General features: G+C 44.8%; 1 protein-coding gene across 1 annotated transcript in view; it reads right to left on the reverse strand.

The window, feature by feature from the left end:
- NTAN1 (N-terminal asparagine amidase) overlaps positions 1 to 26,486 on the reverse strand; it is a 692,227-nt gene that overhangs the window by 313,538 nt on the left and 352,203 nt on the right. The gene's annotated exons all lie outside the window — the stretch shown is intronic.

Raw genomic sequence — 26,486 nt, forward strand, 5'->3', positions numbered from 1 at the left:
CAGAGGGGTCTCGGTGCTCATCGCCAAAACGGCGCATTTTGAACTCCAGGATTCAGTGGTAGATCCGCAGGGCAGGTATGTGTTCCTGAAAGGTAAACTGTATGGCGATGTGTTCCTCTTAATGGCTGTATATATCCCGCCCCCGTTCCAGTCCACTGTGATGGTGGCTGGATTCGATTATATGGCCTCACACCCGGATATACCAGCAATTTGGTTAGGTGACTTAAACAATGTACTGGTCCCCTCCCTTGACAGAATGGCTAGGGAACAGGCCGCACTGATGGGGTCGCGCCCCACGAGATTTGCGAGGCTCCTCGCAGACTTCAATCTCATTGATACGTGGAGACATGGTCATCCCTCGGAAAGGGCATACTCTTGTTTCTCAACCTCGCACTGCTCTATGTCCCGCATAGACCTAATCTTAGTTTCTAAATCGCTCCTCCCTAGACTAAAAGCCACTGGCTTCTCCCCCCGATCCCTCTCGGACCACTGCCCCTGTTGGGCGGAGTTGTCATTGCCCCAGGCTTGGCCACCGCCCTCATGGCGGCCGAATCCATTTTAGCTGACCCTGCTTCCGGGGGATGCGGACCTGGCTGCGGAGTGGGAGCGGTACTTTGCTGATAACTCCGTATCTGCATCTCCCCGGGCAGTCTGGGAGGCCTTCAAAATGCATGCCCGCTCGACACTCTCCTCCCGTATAAACTCCATAAAGGCAGGGTCTGCAGAGGCGCTGGACAGGGCCACGAAACTCACTGAAGCAAAGGAGAGGGAATACACTGCCAGCCCGACGGCCGACCTGGCTGCAGAGCTTAGGCTCTGTATCAGGGCGGCTGAACAGTTGCACTACGAAAAATCGAGGCGTAAACTCTTCTTTCTCAAGCAGCGGACATTCGAACACGGAGAGAGAGCAGGGAGGTTGCTAGCCTATTTGGTACACTGTGAGGAGAGACCTCCGGTGGTGATCTCCCTGCGCTCTCCAACAGGGGATCTCGTGACTGACCCGGAACAGGTGACTGCTATGTTTCGAGACTTCTTCTCTTCCCTATATGACACGGTAGCCCCAGATGATGACTCCTTGGCGGAGGAGTTCCTGACTAACCTAGTGATCCCCCGACTGACTGCACAACAGACTCAGACACTCGAGGAGCCGCTGACGGTGGAGGAGATCTCCGCTGCTCTGGCCGGCCTCCCGAAATCTAAAGCACCGGGGTCGGACGGCCTACCGGCCGAGTTTTATTCCACCTACGCTGATACTCTAGTCCCTAGACTCCTTGGCCTCTACAACTCCATCTTCGATGGCTCCGAGCTCCCACCCTCAATGAGGGAAGCGACTATTGTGCTGATCCCTAAGCCAGGGAAGGACCCTCACATACCCGAGTCGTATCGCCCCATCTCCCTGCTACAGGTGGACATTAAGATACTGGCCAAGGTGCTCTCAGCCCGCCTTAACACCGTGATCCTTTCCCTTGTGCACGTTGATCAGGCGGGCTTTATGCTGGGGCGGAACACCTCCTTCAACCTTAGGAGGCTGTTTATCAACCTTCAGGCTCCACATGACAACCCAGGCTCCAGAATAGTGGTCGCTTTGGACACTGCCAAGGCGTTCGACTCAGTGGAGTGGCGATACCTCTGGGCGTGCCTTGCAAAATTTGGTTTGGGTCCCAGGTTCATTCGTTGGGTAAGACTCCTCTATCAGGATCCAGTGGCCAGGGTACTGGCTAACGGATGGCCGTCAGACCGCTTCCCCTTGCGCCGGGGTACGAGGCAGGGATGTCCCCTGTCGCCATTACTGTATGCACTGGCAGCGGAGCCGCTGGCGATCGCTATACGCTCCCACCCTGACATAACGGGCCTGCGGAGGGGTGGGGTGGAGGAAAGGATAAGCACATACGCTGATGACACGTTACTATACTTGGACGACTCCACTGACTCTCTCCGGGTGGCTCTGGCCCTGATAGAGCGCTTTGGTGCTTTCTCGGGCCTCAGAATCAACTGGGACAAGTCCCAAATACTTCCACTTGACAGATACCCGGTGACTGGTGACAGGGCCCTGCTCCCTCTGCAGAGAGTGGCTGAAATTAAGTACCTGGGAATCCGAACCACCAGAGACCCGGCAGACTATATTTTGTTGAATGTCGAGCCATTGTATGATGTGATCAAACAGAGAACTCAGGCCTGGGCTCGGCTCCCACTGGCAGTTACGGGCCGTATAAATCTGGTAAAAATGGTACTGTTACCAAAAGTTCTATACATGGTTTGGCATTCGCCGGTTTACCTGGTACTCTGGTGTTTCAAGCAGATGGAGGCCCTCCTTAAACCATTCATCTGGGGCTCAGCGAGGCACAAGCTTCCCTGGCACAAATTAAAAAACCCCACCGACCTGGCCGGACTGGCACTACCCGACTTCAACGCGTACTATCTAGCTGCCCAGATGTCACAGCTGTTCCACGTGGACAAGGTTGACAGGACGAGGTTCCTCGGCCTCCTGTGCCCTACCTGGACCCAGTCGACGGGCGACCCACTAGTGACAATAGCTGGGGGGGCGGGACGGCCGGGGGGCAGAGATTCCTTGCTGTACCACTATAGAAGGGTGTGGAGCGTGGTCTCAGACAGGCTGGACATCTCGACCCCACACGCTTACACCTCCCTGTGGCATAACATGGCACTACCAGAATTAGAGCGCATCCAAGACACTGAGATATGGAGTTCTAGGGGGATATACTACCTGTCAGAGGCGGAAAACTCAAACCCTTTAACATACTACAAGCTGAGTACGACCTACCTGACCACATGCTATTTCGCTACGCCCAACTGCGACACGCCTTCCGAGCCCAGTTCCCCCAAGACGACCTAGCCCTAGCCGACAATCCCCTGATGGCCGCAATTAGGTACCCTGACCCTAAGAAACTAATCACTCAATTTCATACCATGATCACGCTCCCGAGTGCGACGGTGTCCGCCTATGCCCTGAAGTCCAGGTGGGTGGGGGATGTGGGTCCACTGGAAGATGATGAATGGAGCGATGCCTTACATGCTGAACTGGTATCCCCTAAGTTGTCAGACCGCCTCACACAAACTTTCATTCTGAACAGGGCCTATCTTACACCCCTTATGATCTCTAAATACAGACGGGATTTCCCTAATACTTGCCCAATGTGTGGCCGGGATGCGGGTACTTTCTTCCATTTGCTATGGCAGTGCGTTAGGATTCAGGCCTTCTGGGAACAGGTGGTGAAGTTCCTACATGACAAGATGGGATCCCCCATAACTATGCAGCCAAAGCCATGCCTGCTAGGTATATTCCCGAACGCTGAACTGAATAAATTTGTAAAGGTGTTCCTACTTGAGACACTGTTTATAGCTCGGAAGGTCATAGCACGGGGGTGGATACGTCCAGACCCCCCAGAATTCTCTCACTGGCTGGCGGAGGTCAACGGTGTACTACCGTATAAAAAATGAGTTTATTCTCACAGGGGCTGCCCGGCCAAATATGAAAAGATATGGGACAAATGGCTGAATTCACCCTTAACCTGTTCCTAAACATATAGGCATAGTCATTGCTGAATGTCATGCTCCCTCTTTCTATATGGCCCATGCATTTATTTATTCTTTCAAAAAAAACAATTTTTTTTTTATTATTTTGCTGTTTTGTATTGCACTACTGTCTGATTCTTATTGTACCGGAACGCTTATTGTCTACCATGTAAACTGTTGTTTTGCTTAATAAAAGCTTTTTGATGGAAAAAAAAAAAAAGAATGGAGTCTTGATCGCTGTCCGGGACACTCTAACATTTTCTCTTTTATAGGACCATATTGACCCACAAGGCCTCTTCATCATCTTGGTAACGGAGCTGGATCGGACTACTGATACACTGGTGAACCTATATGCCCCAAATGTTAAACCATTGAAATTTATACGTAAAGTTATCCAACTAGCTAAGAAAATTCAAAAAGGTAATCTGATCATTTGTGGGGATTTCAATACGGTCTTGAGTGGGGGTCTACTCGGTGGCCCAGAGGCAGAGGGAAACTCTAGGCCCCTTGTGTCATGAGGAAAGACTTTTTGATCCCTGGTGCTGCCTAAGGACCACCGAAAGGGACTACACTTTGTACTCCTCGGTGCACAATAGTTATTCCAGAATAGTTATTCCAACATCACGCACATTAGACACCACCAAACCAATAGACATGTGCAGGATGAAAAAATTTGTTTTGCTTTGTTTCGATTCGTTATTTAATTAAATTCGTTTGGTTAAGTTTGCTGCATTCATTACATTCGTTTTCGGGATTCATTTCGTATTCGAAAAAATTCTACCGCATTCAAAATAATTCTAACGCACTCAAAAACAAATCTACCGAATTCGAAAAAAAATATCAAATTCGAAATAATGCTACCACATTTAGGTGTCCGTTTATGAAGCAGTGAAATCTATTCACTGCTTCGTTCTCCGGCATTCACAGAGGAAATTTTTCTCCTCTGTGTGCCAGTTTATGAAGCGGAGTAGATCGCTTCACCCTTGGAGGAGTGAAGTGATCTTCCAACGCTTCAAACAGTGGAGAACGGCCCCTGATACTGGAATCTTGTGAGACTTTACGAGATTACAGTACCAGAAATTCACAGAAATACAGAGATGTCAGTTCATTGAGCGGTGATAAATTATCACTGCTCAGTACACTGACAGACCGCTTGGTTAATGTAACTAAAATAACGAGTCCCCCTGCACATTACACACACACACACACACTATATTATATTATATTATATACATACACACACACACACACGTACACATTATATATATGTATGTATATATATATATATATATATATATATATATACACACACATAAATATTACAGGGGGACATGGTTACAGTGTTGAAATTCAAAATCATTCTATACGAAATTCGAATTTGGGAAAATGGTTATATATATATATATATAAAACCATTTTCCGAAATTCAAATTTCGTATAGAATGATATTCGTATAGAATGATTTTGAATTAGAATTGAAAAGATTAGAATAGAAAATAAAAAATAATAGAATAGAATTGGACAATAATAGAACAGAATATAATAAAATATAATATGTTTTTCTAGTTTATTATTTTCTATTCTAATCTTTTGTATTCAAATTCAAATTCATTGTATACAAAATTCGAATTTTGGAAGATGGTATACACACACACACACACACACACACACACACACACACACACACACTTTCTGTTCTGTTTTATTGTTTTGTTTTATGCTATTCTATTCTTTTCTATTCTAATCTTTTCTATTCAAATTCTATTTCATTCTATACGAAATTCAAATTTCAGAAGGTGTTAAATATATATATATATATATATATATATATATATATATATATATATATATATATATATATATATATATATATATATATATATTTATTTTTTTAATTATATATTTTTCTGTTCTGTGTTCTAGTGTTTTTCTATTCTTTCCTATTCAAATTCATTCTATACAAAATTCGAACTTCTGAAGCCATCTTCCGAAATTCGAATTTGAATAGAAAAGATTAGAATAAAATAGAAAAGAATAGCATAGAAAAACAATAGAACAGAATAAAAAAAATGATATATATATATATATATATATATATATATATATATATATATATATATATATATATATATATATATATATATATATATATATATATATATTTCTATGCCATTATTTTCTATTATTTTCTATTCTTTTGCATTTTTTTATATTCTAATTCATTCTATACGAAATTCAAATTTTGGAAGATGGCTTCAGAAGTTCGAATTTCGTATAGAATGAATTTGAATTCGAATAGAAAAGATATGAATAGAAAATAATAGAAAAGAATAGACTAGAAAAACAATAGAACAAAAGCGAATAAAATATCATATGTTATTCTGTTCTATTGTTTTTCTAGTTTATTAACTCTTCTATTATTTTCTATCCTATTCTAATCTTTTCTATTCCAATTTGATTTCATTTTATATGAAATTCGAATTTTGGAAAATGGTTTTATGTAAAAAAAAAAATCGAATGTGGTAGTTTTTTCTAATTTAGTAGATTTTTTTTAAATGCGGTAGATTTTTCTAATTCGGTAGATTTTTTTCAAATGCGGTAGATTTTTTTCGAATGCAGTAGATTTTTTTTCTAATCTAATTAAATTTTTCAAATTTGATCGACTTTTTAGGAATTCGGTCAAAAATGTTTCAAATTCTAATATGAAACTAATCTTTTATAATCTTTTCTATTCAAATTTGATTTCATTCAATAAGAAATTCGAATTTCGTATAAAATGAATTCAAATTCGAATAGAAAAGATTAGAATGGAATAGAAAAGAAAAACAAGAGAATAGAATAAAATATAATATACATTGTAATTGAATCTATTCTGTTCTATTGTTTTTCTATTCTTTCATATTTTAGTTTCCATAAATTTAAATTATTTTCCAATCTATTCTAGAATTCAAATTTATACTATTCGAATTTCGGAAGACTGTCATGTTCTATTTTATTACATTCTATTAACTTATATTCTATTCTTTTTGATTCTATTGCTTTATATTCAATTTTATTGTAGTTTTTAGAAAATCTATTTCTATTTTTTCAAATTCGATTTCGAATTTTGTTCGCGTTTTTTCGAATTTGTTTAAATTCGTTAATTTTGTAATTCTTTAATTCGGATGCATACGAATTCCAGAATAATGAAAAATTTGTCCGAATTCGAATTCGTAACGAAACGAAATGCACATGTCTACAAACCAATACCACCATCTTCAATCCTAAAGACATAGCTAATGCCCTTAGTGATTACTATGATTCCCTTTACAACCTTAACAAAGACCCACTCACACACCAACCAACAGATACAGAGATCACACATTTTTTTGGAAGGGATCAGGCTACCATCAATAGATTCCACGTCACTCCACAAACTGAATGTCCCATTCACCATTTTAGAGGTTGAGACCGTCAAATTCCCTCCCCATGCATAAGTCACCTGGAGCGGACGGATTCTCCGCTGTATACTACAAGGCATTCTCATCTATCCTTTCCCTCAAACTAGTAGAAATCTTTAATGCCACTGCTTCCAAAGGCTCATTCCCGAAATAAAACTCCCAAAACCAGGTAAAGACCCTTCTCACCCCCAAAACTTCAGGCCCATCTCCCTATTAAATTCGGACTTAAAAATATTTGCCAAAATACTAGCTTACTGATTAATGGAAATTACCCCATCCATCATAGGCCTAGACCAAGTGGGCTTTGTAAAGGGCAGACAGGCACCAGACGGAACCAGGAGAATGCTGAGCCTCCTGAAATTCGCAGATGTTTCCCAGAAACTCAGCACATTCCTGGCCCTGGATGCAGAAAAGGCCTTTGATAGGGTCCACTGGAGATACCCATCGCTCACTCTGCAAAAGTTTGGACTATCTGGCCTGATCCACTCTGCAATTATGTCCTTTACTCAAACCCCACTGCCCAAGTATATACCTCCAGCTTACTTTCTGACCCTTTCCCACTGTCAAACGGCACTCGTCAGGGTTGCCATCTTTCCCCAATAATTTTTTCACTCATTATCGAACCATTAGCGGAATACATCAGATCCACTGACACTATTAAAAAGGCATAAAGACATAAACTAGGACGTTTTGATGATGATATTATTTTGACTCCAACTGACCCTGAAACCTCCATTCCAGAGGTGAAATCCCTCTTAGAAAAATTTTGACGAATATCTTACTATAAAGTTAATACTAGTAAATGCTTTGCACTAGCACTTAACATACCTGTAGATAGGAAATCCAGACTCAAAACTGTTTCCTTGCAATTGGGACTCTCCCTCATTCACATACCTTGGGGTGCAGCTGCCCTCCTCTTCCTCTTCCACGTGCGGACGTGTGTTGCAGCAGCTCCTGTCAGCTGTCCAGAGCGGTCAGAGCCGTATCCCGGTTCTCCCCCCTCTCCCCCGCTTCGGCACTCCGTTACCCACCTCCCCAGCAGCTCCATCCAGCACCCCGGGATTCAGCCCCCCCCCCCCGGGACCACCTGGCCCGCCGACCAGCTCCTCCCAGCTGAGTCCGGCGTTTTTTTCATCCGCCAGCCGGCACCGCCGCGGAGCCCCCCCCCCCCGATCACTGAGGCGACATTCGCCGCACACACTCCGTGGGACCCCGTCGGACGTCCCCCCCGTCCCACCCACCCAGTTCATCCGCCCGCCGCAGCCTGCCGCCTGTGGTCTCCCAGGTGTCCTCGGGCGCTTCCCCTAAGCGGGCTGAGCAGCAGGAAAGACCGCGGCTGCGGCCCAGCCCCAGCCATCGGCTTTTCTTCCCCTGTTTCCTCCTCCCCAGCATCGCCTCCAGCCAGACAGGCCCACGAAGTGCACCTCGGCCAGGAGAACCAGGACAGACCGTGGCTCGGGCCTAGCTGTGGTTCCGGCGGCCATCTTGGTACACCCAGCTGAGGCATAAGGACTCCTCACCACCCACCCTAAGCCGACCTGCCTGGGAACGCTCAGGCCACACAGACACTGATCAACAGCCAGGGGACCACAGACAAGAGACATTTGGAGAGTAGCATAGTCACAACCGGTAAGTAAGGGCCATCCCGGCCCCTTCTCCTTTCCCCCACCCCATTCTGCACGTTCTTTCCCCAGCTTACCCTACACCTCCCAGGTAAGTCTAACCGGGGTCCACATTAGCAGCTTGATCCAGGGTTTCCGATCGCCACTGGGGTCAGGAAGGAATTTTTTCCCTTGCTGCAGCAGTTGGCCGCTAGGCTAGGGTTTTTTGCCTTCCTCTGGATCAACTGAGGGGGGCGGTTAGGCCGGGTCACCATCTTTTTTTTTGCAGCATTTCTACCGATCATCATCACTGTCACTGAGCGAATATCAACTGAACCTTCCGGGAACATCACCCCCCCCTGAGGACCATCCCCATCATCATTGGATCAACAGGATTACAGTACCAGCATTTCGCCATCAATTTATCTCCCACCATGATCATCATCAAGTACGCAGCGGACACCCTCCGCAACTTAAGGAAGTTGGCCGCACCGCTTCCAACCACCACTGAAAAAACACTACAGAAAGAACGACTACTAAGAATCTACCGCCAACCAAACCCAAAAAAAGAGAAGCCACCGCAGCGACTTCAACACTTAGAATGCGCCCTGATCAACACAAGATCGGCAGTCAAACACAGAAAGGAAATCCACAACTTCATCGTCCAACACAATACAGACTGCCTCTTTATCACAGAAAGTTGGCTAACACCCGACTGTAACCCCATCCTAGCAGAATTGGTGCCCGAAAATTATCGCATCCTAACCGAACATAGAACAGGACAAAGAGGAGGAGGCCTTGCAGTGATCTACAAATCCCACCTCGCTCTCACCAAACCAACTCTACAGAACTCTCTGCCCTTCATGGAAACTCTCACCCTGCAACTTCAAACTACACCAGAAGAAACCGTCCACATACTACTATGCTACAGACCGCCCGGACCAAAAACGCATCTCCTCACACCCTTCTCCGAATTCCTCTCAACGCACACCCTGAAAACCAAAAACCTGCTGCTACTTGGGGATTTCAACCTCTGGGCTAACTCAACTCAGGATCCCATCGCTACCGCCTGCATCGACCAACTGGAAGAACGGGGTCTGCAGCAACTGATAAAGACTTCAACACATACGTCAGGTCACACTCTGGATCTCATCTTCATACAAAACGTGAATGTCAACACTCTGGACAATAGACCTTTACCATGGACGGACCACCACGCCATCAAATTCATATTAACCACCAATACCGTCCTTCAAAAACCCAAACTCCCAACAACTATACACTGGGCAAGATCACAGAAGAAATTACACTCTGAGCTCTTCAAAATCACACTAGCGACTAAAATAGACGTACCAAATCCGAACCACTTAACGGATCAAACACTCAACGCTTTAAACAAAGCACTACTACAAACAGCAGACACAGTCGCTCCAAAACGCAGAGCTCTCAACCGGAAAAATAACTCAGGCTGGTTTAATGACTCGCTCACTCTACTGAAACAGGAACGCAGAAGAGCTGAAGGAGCCTGGAGGAGGAACCCATCAAAAGAGAACCTCACAAAGTACAAAACCCTCACCAAAAATTACCACAAAGCGATCTTTAAAGCCAAAAAAGACCATTTCGCAAACACCATCTCCAAAGCCATAAACCATCCACGGGAACTTTTTAAACTAGTCTCTAAGGCTATGAACCCCTCCTGTTTGGAGCCCCCTGCAAGTGAGACACAAGAATTCTGCAATGAACTATCTGACTTTTTTATCGATAAAATCGAAAAGATTCGGGCAACAGTTCAACAGAAAAAAAACACAAACCCCACTCAGATACAGCAAGAAGAAGAAATCAACAAAACTTTGATGAATTTCGAGCTGATCCCAATTACTATCGACACCACAAAAAACATCATCGGAAGCCTCCGAGACAACACATCCCCAAACGACATCATCCCGACAAAACTCTTGAAAGAATGCACAGACATCTTGGCACCCACCATAACGCACATCATAAACCAATCATTCAGGGAAGGGATGGTTCCGAACAACCTCAAACAAGGCATAATAAAACCCCTCTTAAAGAAGCCCAACCTCGATCCGAAAGACCCTAACCAGCGCAGACCGGTAACAAGCCTGAACACGATCTCCAAGATCATGGAGAAAGCAGTAGTGCAACAGCTCCAGCCCCACCTGGACGACCACAAACTCCTAGATCCTCCTCAATCAGGTTTTCGCCCAGGCCACGGCACAGAAACGGCTCTTCTCAAGATATGGGATGACGCCCTTGAAGCAGCAGATGACGGAGAGTCCTGTCTCCTAGTGCTGCTGGACCTTAGTGCAGCCTTCGACACAGTAGATCACAACATATTGCTCACGCGACTCAAAGAAGTAGCAGGAGTCTCTGACGCAGCCCTACCGTGGTTCGCATCTTTCCTTGAAAATCGTACTCAGACCGTGAAACTTGGAGATTTCACATCAGAAACACGGACCATCACATGCGGAGTCCCACAAGGATCACCCCTCTCACCTCTACTCTTCAACATCTACATCCGCCCGCTCCTCAAAATCATCAGCAAACAGGACCTGCGCTACCACTCCTATGCGGACGACACGCAGCTTTACCTTCGAATCACCAACAAAAAAGACCAATTTCATGAACTTGGAAAGTGCCTCACACTGATCGACAATTGGATGACCGAAAGCTCCCTCAAACTTAACGGATCCAAAACAGAACTACTCATCCTTCACGCAAATAAGAAATCCATTTCTAGGACCACATGGACACCACCCACCATCCTCGGACAAACCATCGCACCAAGCAAAAAAATCAAAAGTCTCTGAGTCATCTTCGACTCAGACATGACGATGGATGCACAAATAGGATCAGTCGTCAGCAGCTCTCATCATCTGCTCCGCATGCTACGTAGACTCATCCCCTTTATCCCGAAAGAAGACACGGCAGTAGTGGTTGGAACAATCATCAATTCACGACTCGACTACGCAAACTCCCTCTACTTAGGACTACCAAAATACCAGATGGCACGTCTACAAGTCGTGCATAACACGGCAGCCAAACTGGTAACAGGTAAAAAGCCGTGGGAATCAGTCTCCCCAGTCTTGAGGTCCCTCCACTGGCTGTCCGTACAGGACCGGGTGACATTCAAGACGCTCTGCCTCACCCACAAATGTACACAGGGAAAAGCTCCTCAATACTTAAGCGAGAAAATAAAACCGTACGTCACCAAGCGCATGATCCGGTCAACCAACCAAAACCTTCTCCAAATTCCTAAATCCCGCTACAAATCGAAAGGAGAACGAAGATTCTCGGTCCAAGGACCACGGCTCTGGAATGCTCTACCCACGACCATCCGCTTGGAAGAAAACCATCGGGCATTCAGGAAAAAGCTAAAGACCCACCTCTTCTGAAAGATCTGTACAACTCTGGATGCCAAGCGCCTTGAGGCGATTAAGTTCGCATTTGCTGCGCTATACAAGTTACTCACTCACTCACTCACTTCCTCTATCTACTCATGTAACTTTCCTCCGCTACTAACCAAAATAGAAAAGGAACTCAATCAGATCAGCAAACTACAGCTCACGTGAATGGGGAGGATATCTGCATACCAAATGCAAGTACTGCCTGTGGTGGAAATTTGAAGATGTATTTAATATGTATTGTCATAATGGCACCCAGTCTTAGTACTGTCACAACCCGCTCTAAATAGAACTGACTGGGGCAGTCTGAGGCTGGTTGAATCTCGTCTGGTAGTAGAAAATGTCTTGAGGTTGGAGTGTGATGTTTGCGGCGTGGGTGTATGTCCGCTAACGAGGGGCCCTCTGTGCATTTAGCACCGACGATCGTTGAGGAGGGGATGCGCTCATTCCGCGAGCACACTAGTGGTTATGGACAGATGTGCGCTCTTATCTGGGTCTTGTCTGATCAGCAGGGCTTGCGATTCGTGGCGTACGCCTGTAGATAGCTTCCTTTCCACCTTAATAAGGGTATAATCTGGATATGCATTATTCTATGGAATGGCGCAGATTAGGATTCTATCAGGCGATTAATATGAGAGCTTATGATCGGTTAGAGGCAGGGGGGGCACTCCCTGCCACGCCCATAAGCCTTTAGCAGCATTGTATGTACTTCTATGCATTGTATTGTATCCATTGTATTATATTCTATTCATGTATTCTATGGGACTTCCTGTTAGAAGGAACGTCCTTATATGGTGTTAGCTGTGTCAGTGGAACATCATGTGTTAACCACTCCCATGAGGGAGGTGTTTAATGGGTGCAGTGAGCACTTCCTGTTTTGGGTAAATAAAGGGGGCTTGGCTGAGCCTTTGGGCAGTCATGCTGGCAGAATGATATGAGAACAGGCTGGTGATGGTGTCTCTTTGTATGAATGGCAGAGAATGATGGTGAGTGAATCTATTTAGCTTAAATAAGCATTATTTCATTAAGACTGGATGCTGTGCTTTATAGCACAGGGCAAAATGGCGCTGTGCTCTGCGTACGGCCTATTTTGCCACCACAGATGGCGGGCCAGAATTTAGGAGTAGTCTGGGCCCCCCTTTTCACATCGGTTCAGATGGGGAAGAGTAGGTTTCTGTTCCGATGCGTGGTGGGGGGCTCTGCTCTACAAAAAAACAAAGTTTTCGTCTTTTTGAAATAACGTGTGTGTGCGATTGGACATGTGTGTGCGAGCGATTGGACACGTGTGTGTGTGCGAGCGATTGGACACGTGTATGATGGCTTGCGTTATGATTGCTTGCGTTTGTGAAATAGAGTGGATTTGATCATATGAGTATGTATGATTTTGTCATGGACTGGAATGTTTATGTGTGAATGTCTGAATGTTTGTGTGGCTGAACAGTTTGTAAGTAATTGATTGTTTGACCAGATTACAACTGCTTGGAAAAATTACCTTTTGTGTACGGTTTGTTTAGCCAGGCATGGCTTCTCTGACCATGTGGTGGACCATGCGGCTTGGGGGAGGGGCGGACAGTGTTCTGATTCTGAAACTTCTGAAAGTTAGATATAACATTTTTATGATGCATATGGAAACTGTATATTGTGGATGATTTGTCAGTATAGAGGTGGCATTATTCAGCCTGCGATGTGTGCAGGGAGACATTTTGTATCTTTTGAATGTAATGTCCTCATGTGTGTGGCTGAGACTTTGTTTGAACCTGAATGTCTTGTTCCTGTGTATGAGAAATGGAGACTGTGTGTATTTACATCATTTTATGTTGGACGGGTTGCCTTTGTATAGTTCGGCCAGGCAAGGCATGTTCCATGGTGTAAGATGGTTTCTCTGGCCATGCGGCTTGGGGGAGGGGAGACTAGTGTTGGATCTCTGTGTTTCTTGAGTGTACAATTTTTGGAGCAAAAGTCATGTGTAATATGTTCATGATCTATGTGAGGAATAGAAATGAATAAATTGTGATTTTTACCTTTGTATGGGACCAAAAGACATGTCCTCATAAGTGTGGCTGAACTGTGATTGAATTGTTTGGCTGATGAAGGAAACATGTGCTTTAGTGGGGGAGGGGTGATTTGTTTGGCGGCCATTTTGGGAGGTGAAGTCTGTTTGGTCTTTGGGCCGTCCTATAGGAGAAGGTGCAGCCACCTTTCTTTGGGGTGTGATACCATGTGACTGAGCAGTGGAATTTTTGCAGCCTTTGGGGCAGATTTTGATGTTTAGGGTGATTTCGAGGCGCAGTTAAATTGTTTTTTGCAAGCGTAAATGGCGCCATTGTTTGCTTGGTTTGTCGCCATTTTGAGATGCAGTTTAAAGCGCTATCTTTTGAATAGTGCTTGCGTGCTAGGGCTAATTTATATAAAAGATCTGACTAACCTACCGGCTGACTTTGCAGTATAAGAGTGGAGGCTTTTGTGTAAGAATTTTGTTTTTTGGTGAAAAGACTGCTTTGCATGCACTGAATTTTGATGGATTGTGGAACTGGTTTTGAATGCATTGTTGTGCACAGCGATGTGCGTTTTGGTGTCTGAATATTTGGGAGTTTCCCTGTGGGCAATTAATTGTTTTTGAAGATCATAGGGTAAGGGGGCATTAACTCCTATTCTGCAGATGGGAGGAGATTGTTTTACTTTTCCTGAACCAAAAGAATTTTGTTTTAAAAGGAGATTCAGTTTTGGCTTTGTTAACTATTGGATAATACTTCCAGGGGATATTTGTGGTCCATGGAGTTTTTTTTTGATGAAGATAGACTTCCCCTCCCTCTTCCTGTCATTATGTAAATAAACCAGAATTGGGTTTTACGAGCTGAGCATACAACAGAAAGTCCTTTTTCAGCATTTATATATAAGCAGGAAGTCAGTGGGAGGAGTTTTTGAAGTCTTCTGAAAGATTAGCAATGGTATTTGTGTCCTGAAAGGACAACGGAAAATATTTTGGCGTTTAAAAGAGTGTTTTAAAGTTTAATTTCAGTCGTTTTTGTGAAGTGTTATACTGTAAATACAGTTTTGGGTATTTTAGAGCAAACAGGAGGGCTTCACCATTACTGTTGTAATCTCTAGATGCAGACAGAAGCCACATTATTCTGCAGGTGATAACTGGGCGTAAGTGTTCTGTGTGGTTTAGTCTGGCGACGCAGTGTATGGGATGCATACACTGTGAGGGGTAGAGGCCTAATTTGGGGGTTGATCTGTGGTTGTTGACGAATCATTTGGCATAGTTACTCTGTAGTTCTGTGCCAGGAGGGTTGGGACAACAAGCCATAGAGATGATGCCTCGGTTAGGGTTTTCTAGTTGAGGGACTGGACCAGATAGTGGTTGTAGTCCGTCAATCCACCGTAGAAGAAGGCACCGGGCGGTGGTCCCCGAAATGGGTGCAACGGTTTCTCTCGGACGCGGGAAGTAAGACGATAAGTCGATTTGAATCGCGTGGGAAGGAAGGCTTCCCACAGTCAGACGGTTACACGGTGCACAAAGCCTAGTTTTGGGGGCAAAGGCCTTTAGACCCCTTTAAAAGATTGCCAAGGATACTATTTGGGTATCCCTCTGGAGTGGATGCGGTTTCGCCGCGGCTTCAGAAATCTGTAATGATGAGTGTGGATGGAGGCATGGTACACGCTTTGGTGACCCTCAAAGGAGAGCTATACATAGCCGGTCTATGCAAGGCTCTCACGCTATTCTCATATTTTCCCATTGTATTTTCTTCTATTGCTGAAAGTGAAGGCAGATTTCCAGCGGGTTTTTGTCTTTTTCATTTTTGTTTTGGATACCATAAATATCTGCCCCACATTTGTATATGAATGTTTGTATGTAGTAACGTGAATATGTTCGAATTTACCGCGGCGATCCTCCGATGCGTCGCGGCTGTAGTATTTTTGTAGGAACGGGAAAAGTAAGAGTTACACAGAGTTTCGTTTGAATCGGTTTTGAAAGAATGTCATTGAAAATTTACAGGAATGTCATTTTTGTTTGCCATTCTCTGCAGGATAAATATGAGGGATGGAGTAATGATTTCTGCTTAAGTATTTTTCAGGTCCAAGAAGTTTCTGGAAGTTTCTGTACATAGAGAGCAGGTGTATGTAGACAGCTGTACACATGGATAAATACGAGTCTAAGAAGGTTTAAAGGATCATAGGCTATTTCATTGTTTCTTCTTCCTCCAGTCTGTAATGAGGAAGAAAATGGGGGGATAAATAAATGTAAAAGTGACAGTTTTTCGAACTAATAACACTAATCTTTCTAATTCTAATCAAGTTTGTGCCAAGACTGTCTTTCTTTGATAGAATTTGAATCGGCAAGCAGCAGTCTGGTGAAGTAGGTTCCCATTTTAGATGAACCTGCCAATGGTTCCAGGTATTACAGGAGATGGTAAGGTATTACAGGCGACAGGGAGACACGCACAGATTGTGCAGTGAACACAGTCCCGAGGTCGGGGGTTATTGTCATAAGGTTTGTTTGGAGGTCAACCGAAACCAGGGTCGTACTCCCCTCGTCAGCTGTCACGTCTTTTCTCAGGTGATGGGGTGAGTGCGATCACTGTAACATGAACTTCAAAGGGGTTCAGGAGAGTCTCTCCTGGACCCCGACACTGTAATTGGTTTTCATTTTTCCCAACCAGGTGACTGGGTCGTTTTGTAAAGAAACTTGATGGATGAGACCACGCCAGCCACTGCAAGAAGCGGCTCAACTACATCAAAGAAATTAGTAGTATCTTCGTTTATTTTGTATTTGTTTGTTTAGTAAATTTTAGCAGAGGCAACGATGAAAAGCATCCCAAGTTATTATTTAAAGTCTATTTTATGACTATTTAAGAAAGTGAACGGGACGGTCTGTTCTGAGTCTCCACCGAGCTTTAGTCCCCAGCGATGACAGCGGTACATGCTATTTATGATGTTATGATTGGTATGAGGATTATTGACAAACTAGTGAAGACTCCGAACAGACATTTGTCAATAGAATTTAATGAGATGTCTTTAGAGAGTAGAATTGTTTTTGTTTTTATGGCTCTGCCTCTTGTCGGGTATCTACAGCTTATAAGGTAATTCCCCCAATGCAAGAGGTTCATGTGTGGTGGAGAAGCTGTCCCAGCATCCTATATCGTGGCCGATCGCAAGGATCTGATGGCACAAGAGAAAGTAGGAATGGCAGGGGCGGCTAGAAGGCACCAACCCCGACCAGGTCTGGGCATGGTTTCCTGCATGTACAAGGTGGGGGGCTTGAGCTTATGATACGATTGAACAATTCACACCTATTGAGGATGGAATGTTTCATGTGACTGTTGAAGCTACAAGGAAGTTCTCACGGTCCAAGGGCGGTTTCTGGGAATTTACAAGTAAAGATTGTTATACCTGGATCGGGGATACTGGGAATTGGAGTTCAGGCCCATATGGATAAGGTTTGGGTCCCTGCAAGGCAGAGCCAGAGCTGTAGCTAAGTGAAGGTTGGGAGTCCTTTGAAGGGTCTGGGAATCTTTGGGGATTTAATTTTTATTTTACAGCGGATCGTGGTTGATGGAAATGGGAATATATATACTCATGTGGTTTTTATTTCTATTCTTTCTATGTCGTGATGAGGCGCTCCTGTTGCCTGATTGGACGCGTGACCAGAGCCGGAGCAGATGACCACATTTTCCTTGATGAAGACGCCCCGAAGCCGGACCCATTTACAAGACACTGAGGACCCCATACTGATCTGCGATTACTACAGCTCACCAAGTTGTGCCCTCCTTATAAGTCATGTCTCCTGAAGAACAGAGTCTACATGTCAAGCCGTGTTTTCCTTTTTATGGACTATAAGGACTGATTCCTTTCTCGGTGTAAGAAGACTATCAAGATTGGAAGGACAAGTGGGAGCAATATGACAAAAAGGGAGGACTGTGGTGGAAATTTGAAGATGTATTTAATATGTATTGTCATAATGGCACCCAGTCTTAGTACTGTCACAACCCGCTCTAAATAGAACTGACTGGGGCAGTCTGAGGCTGGTTGAATCTCGTCTGGTAGTAGAAAATGTCTTGAGGTTGGAGTGTGATGTTTGCGGCGTGGGTGTATGTCCGCTAACGAGGGGCCCTCTGTGCATTTAGCACCGACGATCGTTGAGGAGGGGATGCGCTCACTCCGCGAGCACACTAGTGGTTATGGACAGATGTGCGCTCTTATCTGGGTCTTGTCTGATCAGCAGGGCTTGCGATTCGTGGCGTACGCCTGTAGATAGCTTCCTTTCCACCTTAATAAGGGTATAATCTGGATATGCATTATTCTATGGAATGGCGCAGATTAGGATTCTATCAGGCGATTAATATGAGAGCTTATGATCGGTTAGAGGCAGGGGGGGCACTCCCTGCCACGCCCATAAGCCTTTAGCAGCATTGTATGTACTTCTATGCATTGTATTGTATCCATTGTATTATATTCTATTCATGTATTCTATGGGACTTCCTGTTAGAAGGAACGTCCTTATATGGTGTTAGCTGTGTCAGTGGAACATCATGTGTTAACCACTCCCATGAGGGAGGTGTTTAATGGGTGCAGTGAGCACTTCCTGTTTTGGGTAAATAAAGGGGGCTTGGCTGAGCCTTTGGGCAGTCATGCTGGCAGAATGATATGAGAACAGGCTGGTGATGGTGTCTCTTTGTATGAATGGCAGAGAATGATGGTGAGTGAATCTATTTAGCTTAAATAAGCATTATTTCATTAAGACTGGATGCTGTGCTTTATAGCACAGGGCAAAATGGCGCTGTGCTCTGCGTACGGCCTATTTTGCCACCACATGCCTAAACTATTGTACCATTTTCGTACATTGCCCAATCCTATCCCGCAAAAAATGCTTCACACAATTGGCAATCAATTTAAAGAGATACATTTTGGCAGGGAAGAAACCCAGAATTGCTCTGTCACAATTATATAAACCCAAACACCTTGGTGGAGTAGGTCTCCCTAACGCACAACCATACTATACGGCTGCGGTACTAGACCAAATGTGGTACTGGTTCTCCTCCCAAACAGATAACCGGTGGTCTAGCATAGAGAGAGGTAATGCAAGGACACGATCTCCCAGCATTAGCACTAGCGGCTTGCCTACACCACAACACCCAAACCCCACATTACTCGACAGTACAAGCTGCTCTCACAGCCTGGTCCTATTTAACTAGACAACACTTCACTGACACACCAACCTGCAAACTAAAGATTCCATTAGCAACATATGAACACCTCATTCCTGGGCTGTCGACTTGTGGACACAGCAGGGATTGCACTTCTCTTTGTCAGACATATCAGAACAAAAAATACATTGGATAGATATAAAATTCTCCAAATACGACACTTCACTACAGCTAACAGAGAGGGCCCATTGAACTCCCTCAAATACTCTGGAACTATCTGTTAAATAAAAACCAAACATTAGGTGATATCACTATTTTACAAATTCTCCACCCCCTTGAAAATACAAAATAAGTTACTAAATATGATAAAATGGGAAACAGAATTACAAACAGGATTCTCCATACATCAATGGCATACTGCCATTGTCATGAAGATCCTGCCAGAAACAGGCGCCTCAGATTCTTCGGTTCCTGATTGCGGGTGCGGCCTCGCGTGCGCGCACCTCTGTTGGCATCAGGCGGGCTTTTTAAGCCTGCCTGTCACATGCAGTCTTTGCGGTTTGCTCTACAGTGTTGTGTGCCTTTAAAACTGATCTGAGACTGTTACCTGAATTTAGACCCGGCTTAACTTTGACCATCCAGTTATCTGCCTGCATCTGACCTTGGCGCGTTTGTGACTCCTCTTCGCCTGAACCCCTGTAACCCAGTTCCTGTATCCCAGTTCCTGCAAGGAAGCTTCTGGTTGGCTGATCCACTTCCTCACCTTTGTTGATCCTGCCAGGCACCCTTGCCACTCCTTACTCCTGTACCATATGAGGTGGTGTAGCAGGAAAACCCAGGGGCGGAGTCAGGAGCCAAGCCGGAAGTCATACACAGGTGGCAAGCAGAGAGGAAGTTACTGGAACAGGTCAGAAGGCAAGCCGAGGTCATACACTGGATCAGGCAGACAGGAACAGGACACAGGATAAGCCGAGAGACAAGCCGGGGGTCATGCACTGAAAAGTCTGGTCAGGCAAGCCGGGTTGACAACAGTAGTACAAGGAAACAGGAACAGGAACTCAGGAACACACCAAGGTCTGAAGATCATGCAGCAGTTGGTGACTGCTGCACCAAGCTTTAAATAGGGCACTGACGCCAGGAGTCCCACCCGCAGTGCGCAATAAAGAACACAGAGTTCACAGAGTTGTTGCCCGTGCGTGTGCTGGTGTGCGCGCCAGGGCACGTCCGCGTGTGCATGCGCTCTGTGCTCGTTGGTCCGTGCCTCTGCGGCAGGACAGGTCTGCCAGTTCTTCCACGAATGGTTCTCTGACAACTCCATAGATCAGTGGTCTCCAAACTGCGGCCCGAGGGCACCCTTTGCTTCCCTTTTTCGGCCCTTGGGGCACTATCCCTCCCACTGATACAAGACACTATTCTACCCTCTGACACCGACATTGAAGCACCATTTCTCCCACTGACACAACTAATAGAGCACTATTCCTCCCTATGATACCAGCAATGGGGCACTATTCCTCCCCCTAATACCAGATGTTTACTAACAATGATGCCAGGTAAATTTCCAGTCCTGCTGGCCAAAGTCCGGCCCTCCATGCGCTCTGAAGGACAATAAACCGGCCCTTTGTTTAGAATGTTTGGAGACCCCTGCCATAGATGGTACCTCACACCAGTGTGCTTACATATAATGAACCAGGATATCTCCTGCCCCTATGCTGGCGTGACTGCCGTTCTACTGGTAGCCTTCTACACATACTTTGGTGTTTTTTACTGTAACAATCATTTTGGTCGGAGGTCTCATCCCTTATACTGGACATAACGGGTAGAACGCACACATTAACCCCAGCTTTCGCCCTCCTTAGCATTGGTATTGATGATTTCCCCCCTCTAGTACGAAAAGTTACCATGCACATCCTATTTGCGGCATGCATTACCCTGGCAAGGAATTGGCGCTTCAAGAAGCCCCCAAATATTGCAGAAGTGATATCTAGGGTTAACGCGCAATATACAATGGAAAAATTGCTCACCTATAAAGAAAATAGAGCTCTAACATTTCATAAACACTGGGAAATCTGGAGGTTATCCACAAAGGCTTCCTAACATATATGAATAATGCTACACTTGCATGTACTGACAATTATTCTAGAATGTTAAGCTGTCTAGTGGTAATAACTACAATGTGGACTACAATGTGATGTGGTCGACTCTGGCGTCTAACGTCTTACGGCACGAGTGGTCAGCCATTGCACTCCCAAAAGGGATGAACTAAGAGAAGAAGCACTAAGCTAGTTGTTGTTATTAATATTTCTGTCGGAGTTACTACTGTAGCACATTATAACTTACTATGCATTATATCCCCAAAGACCCTTGTTAAGGTCTTAGGCGGGTTATTTGCTATTAACTAGGTATTGGCCGTGCACATACGTACACCAGGAGTGACGTGAGAAGGCGCTGTGGACGCCACTGTTCAACTTTATGCTCGTTTTTATCGATTTTCATGTAAGCGCAACTGTTTTTCAATAAATGCCCTGTTTATTTACGTACTACACTATTGGAGGCCTTCCATTTGTCCCTCTTGTTCCCCGGGCTTGAGCAATTTAGGTACTCTGTTAAGGGACCAGTGTTCCATCTGCCTTTACCAGGGGATATCGAGGAGATTGATTCGTGGTGGTATTTCACATTGATTGCTGATTTTAGCCCTCATTGGGTGAGAGCTCTGGGAGACCAGACTGCTGTCTTTGGTGGAGTTTCATTCCTCTTGGGATTAATGTACACCTCACATTAGCAGTTTATCTGCACTTTCATCTTTTGGACTTTGTCACTCTTATTTTCCAGTGGAATCAATTGATTTATTTTGATCACCCCTTTCACTTGCTTTATACACCTATCTATGTGTCTTGAGATATATAATATTATTTATGTATTATGAATTTTTCTGCGCAATAACCCATTCACCATTGCTCTATTTTTGTTGTTGTGTACACACTTTATAGTTATTGCTGCAATTATTCACTCTGTCTATATAAGAAGACGTCACTGAGTAGGGCAGAAGCCTTTTTACATTTATTTGCTAATAAGTTGGTCGGTGAGCCTAGTCACAGTGAGTACGCATCAGGGGTGACAGGCCACACATAGCCCGAATGATCACATCTTTGTGTTTACAGTGAGTTTAACTTTTCCTGTACCACTTTGTATATGTACAATACTGTTTGAAGTGACTTGTATATCAATTGTACACTTTGGATAATTAATAAAAATCTACGGTTAAATAAATAAAAAATAAAAAACTAACATAGTAGTATCTTTAGACAGGCACAGTGACACTGTGTACTTAATCTATGTCTTGGCTGTCAGCAATGTTTTTCACTCTGTTAATCCGTGACGCCATCCCGTCGTACACTGCGTTCAAGCCCTCTCTGTGACCGACTAGCTGTGTTCCAAGCCTTGCTTTGGATCCATCCTGAATACTGGAATATCCCTGCTGGACAAGACACCAGCCACACATGGAGGAACAGAGTGAAAAACATTGCAGACATCCGAGACGAAGATTAAGTACACTGGACTTCACTGTCTGTTTAAATATACTACTATGTGAGTTTTTAATGCACTTGTTGATTCAATTTTAAACAGTCTTACTCAAGAGGCGCCTGTTCTTCTCTTCTCTTTACATGTTTGGAGTGGCTTCAGCTCCCTTTGCAAGGCTGCCCTGTCATCTTAGACTGTTTTTCTCACCCAGAGCTAACCAAGCTTAAAGGAGTATGGAGTCACATTGCATTTATATATACTACAACCTGCACCACTATCCATCGCATTATTGCTGCCAGTAGGCCTACGTGCCAGAAAGGGACGTCAGTGTGGATGAAAGTCTGATGGCCTACAAGGGACGCCTAAGCTGGATACAGTTTATTGCATCCAAAAGAGCGCAGTTTGGCATCAAATTCTACATGCTCTGCGAGTCATCCACCAGATACATCTGGAATTCAGTAATTTACACCGGTAAAGGCACAAAGTTCAACCCCAGGTACAGCCGCTATGGGATGGCCACATCATCTGTCCTTACACTGCTGGAGCCATTGCTGAACCAAGGATATTGTGTGACAATGGACAATTTCTACACGTCTCCGGAACTGTATGAGGTTTTGCTCCGAAACAAAACTGATGCGTATGGTACCGTTAGGCCTAACCGACGTGACATGCCATCTATGTTTGGCAAGAAAAAACTAAAAACCGGAGAAATGGTTGCCTTTCAGAAGGGAAAGACGATGGCGAGACAAGGACGACGTGTGTCTCATGAGTACCGTGCACAATACCTCCACTGCCATGGTCCATACAAAACATGGGAAAGATGTGCTGAAGTCGCAAGTCGTGATCAACTATAACAACACAATGGGAGGTGTCAACAGAGCCGATCGGGCAATGACATTTTACCCGGCAATGCACAAACAGCAAAAAAATATAAGAAGATTTTCAGGCATCTTCTGGGCAAAAAAATTAAATATTCCATGGACTCAACATGCCTCTCAGCAAATAGCTTGGGGTGTCTTCTTTCCAAAATGGGGTCATTTTGGGGGGTTGTGTGCCATCTTGGCATTTTATGGCCTTCAAAACTATGATAGGTAGTGAGGAGTGAAATAAAAAATGTATGCCCTTAGAAATCTTGAAGGCGGTGCTTGGTTTTCTGAATGATGCCTGCAGCTACAGGCATCATCCATTTGGCTAGGAAATGGCTGCAGCCAGAAACTCTGTTCGGACCAAAAATTTTAGAGCGAGTAGTCATGGACAAATTTCTTAGGTCTCTTCCTAACACCCTGCAGAAATGGGTGAACCATGGTGGTCCGGAAACCGCAGACAAATTTGTAGACCTGGTCGAAAGGTACCTAACAGAGAATTTGAACCTATAGGTAAACTGCATCAAGGGATGGGGGTGGAGCAACTAGAGGAATTATCGGGACTACTGCGAATATTTGGCGAGAGCGGCCTGGAAGACCCGTCCCACAGGAAAGGACCAGAAGGTTGATTTGTTACCGTTGCCGGGAAGAGGGACATGTAGCAGCGCCGGTGATGAACCCATGCAGTGTGACTTTCTGACAGAGAGACGACAGTCCCTTTTTCAACCACATGCACTGCAGAAAAGGGAAATGAGAAACCTTTATATAGAATGTGCTTAGATGGTAAAAATGTTGTGGTATTGTTGGATTCAGGTAGCCTGGTCACCTTAGTGAAAAGTGACCTAGTGGTGGGAAAAACCTTACATCCGAGGAAAATTGCTGTAGTTTGTGTACATGGGGACACTCGAGAATATCCGGTGACTACGGTTTTCTTTGAAACCTCCCTCGATAACTTGTGTCACCAGGTGGGTTGAGTGCCCAAACTGCCACATGACGCCATTGTGGGACGGGATTTCCCCAAATTCTGGGAACTCTGGGACTGCCCAGATTCCCCAGTAGGCGGTTCTTCTGAGTCTGAACCATCTACTCCAGAAACCTATAACTGAGGATTCTCCTGAGTTTCCATTCTCAGTATTAGCAGGGGAAACACCAGTCCCTAGGGAGGAGCCTGCTACCTCAGAAGAGGAACAGCTGTCGATAGGGTTTGATGACCTCGATGTGCACAGAGAACACTTTGTTACTGAGCAATTGAGGGACCCCACATTGCTAAGAGCCAGGGAGAATGTAGTGAAGATAGATGGGGAGTTAGTTAACCCTGACGAGAGGGTTGCCCTCCCTTACTTCATTACTTCATTATTGAATGGGTCCTGTTATATCGAGTGTCACAGAGGATAGAGGACACCATTGAGCAACTGGTAGTGCCTAAACCGTACCGCAAGATGGTTTTGGAACTGGCCCATGGGCACATTCTTGGGGGACATTTGGGAGCGATCTGCGACCGCGGTGGCTTCCTCTGCTGATAACTCCAATTGTGGACCCGTTGAGCACGGACATCCAGGGTTACACCGAAACGTGCCAATATTTCCTCTTTTAATCGATCATAGTTTTTTGCATCTGCAAGCTCCAAATCAAAATATGCCTTTTGGGCTTCTCCAGATAATAGGGGGGCCACTAGTCCAGCCCACTGGTCTTTAGGCCAACTCTCTCTTTCTACTGCTCTCTCAAACTTGGTCAGAAACATCTCAGGGTCCTCATCTGCAGTCATCTTTGGCAATAAGTGTCTTACCCGAAAAGTCAGTATGTTACTGGCCTGACTCCCAGCCTCGGTCTGCTCTCTCTGAAGCGGTTTCACGATGGCCTCCATTTGCTGCTGGTGTCTCTGTTCCAAGCCTGCAATGCTCTCTTGGTGAGCCTGTTGAGCTGCAATGCTCTCTTGGTGAACCTGTTGTTGAGCTGCGTAAGCCTGTTGAGCTGCAATGCTCCGCTGCAAACCTGCATTCGTCTGCTGTTGATTTGCATTTGCTATAGCCAGCTGTTTCAGTATCTCCTCCATTTTGGGTTTACTTTATTTGCCCGCGGCGCTCCACCATGTGTAAGGGGCTAGCTCAGTAGCGGGGTGTGTGACCCCTTGGATGGGTTCACTACACACTGAATTTATACAGACAGGCAGTCGAAGGCGGTTGAAAACAAAGATTTTGGTTTATTCTTCCATGTTGCTGGAAACAAGTGCAAACATCCAAACAGCATAAACAAAATCAAACATAAAATAAACCCTGGCCACTTGGGGCGTCTATCTTCACCACACAGGAACCTATCTATGGGACCTGGCACAGCCTAGTGCTGGGCAGACACTGCTGGTCATACAGCAGAAAAACAATAGTCTTTTGATTTTTATCACACATAAATATCAATCCTCTCCTCACCTCTCCAGAAGACTTTCAGTACGCTGCTCTACTTACTCACAAAGCCTCAGGATGATGCAGCAATTCAGTGGTAATCCTCTGTACTACTTATAGAGGCCTTAATTGCCTCATTCTGAACAGCTGAAGTTTTTCAACGGCCTTTAGCCTTTTCTGGCTACTGTTGCAGCCGACGCCTAATAACAATTGGTGTATTGTCTAAACAAAGAAATGTATGTCCCGTCTGTGACAACACCCACAGATTTACCTGTATAACATATAAAATATAGATGCGCTAATATTAACTTAAAAGGTGATAAAACGTACAAAGAAAACTAATCAGAGAGAACACTCCATAAACTGTGAATTACTAATATGTTTTTTAATTAGTGCACAGTTATTAGCAGGATTCCATGCAGGTAAAAAATCACTCTCTTCAATCTGAATGCTAATCCAGCCCTCCACCGCTGTGATCAGATGATACAGGCACTAACAGACAGGGATTGCATGAAAGAAAAGAGAAAAACCTCATTGCGCAATATTCGATGACAGATCAA

The sequence above is a fragment of the Rana temporaria genome, chromosome 6, assembly GCF_905171775.1.
Source record: "Rana temporaria chromosome 6, aRanTem1.1, whole genome shotgun sequence".
Taxonomy (NCBI): Eukaryota; Metazoa; Chordata; class Amphibia; order Anura; family Ranidae; genus Rana; species Rana temporaria.